Genomic DNA, 846 nt, shown 5'->3' with positions numbered 1-846 from the left:
CAGTCATCTCGTCAACAACCCCTCTCGAGTGCATGAGCACCAGACGGAAAACAGCATCCAAACCACAACTTTTCTACACCGAATTCTACGAGCGGCAACTGGACTCCTTGTGTTGAGCAATAATCAGCGCGTGTTCGTTATTTCGAGTTGTTTAATTTTAAATATTATTTCATGTCACCTAAAACTGATACAGCATAGCCCAGGGACGGCTGCGAGTCAGGTAAGACTTTTGGTACAATAATTTGTGTTGATCGCTGGTATCACGCAGTAAAATCATTTGCTTACAACCTTACTGTACGGTGTATTTGATCATATTCTCGAATCACGACCTCCAGAGCCCTCCGACGATCAGGAGGGATAGCTTAAATCAGGTAATTCTAATATATAACTATTGACAGGCGTCTTATTTATATTTATATTATTATCTTATACATTCTTTCCTCCATTTTTTTTTGAGTTATTACAACAAGTTAAATTAATTAATTTAATACGACATGCGGACGACTACGTTGGAGTCTACGTTTGGTAGGACGGACATTCAGCCCTATATTTTGTGGACCGCTAACTTTGTGTAAATGACTGAAGAAGTTTACTGATAGTTCCTTGATGTAGAACGTTTTTATTTGATCATGTTTATTTGAAAGAATATTTTAATTCTTTGATCTTGTACATCGTTGCACACTATATATTGCGTAGGTACATCGAACACCAACGAGTGGATCGCACGTATAATACGTGTATTAATTATATATTTATATCATAAGTCAAAATTGTTGACTGACTATAATACTTGTTAGCACATCGCACTATTGCGTAGTTAAGAGGAATAGGTAGGTCGGAGGTATA

The sequence above is a fragment of the Acyrthosiphon pisum genome, chromosome X (genome assembly GCF_005508785.2).
Source record: "Acyrthosiphon pisum isolate AL4f chromosome X, pea_aphid_22Mar2018_4r6ur, whole genome shotgun sequence".
Classification (NCBI taxonomy): domain Eukaryota; kingdom Metazoa; phylum Arthropoda; class Insecta; order Hemiptera; family Aphididae; genus Acyrthosiphon; species Acyrthosiphon pisum.
This window is presented reverse-complemented; position numbering follows the sequence as displayed.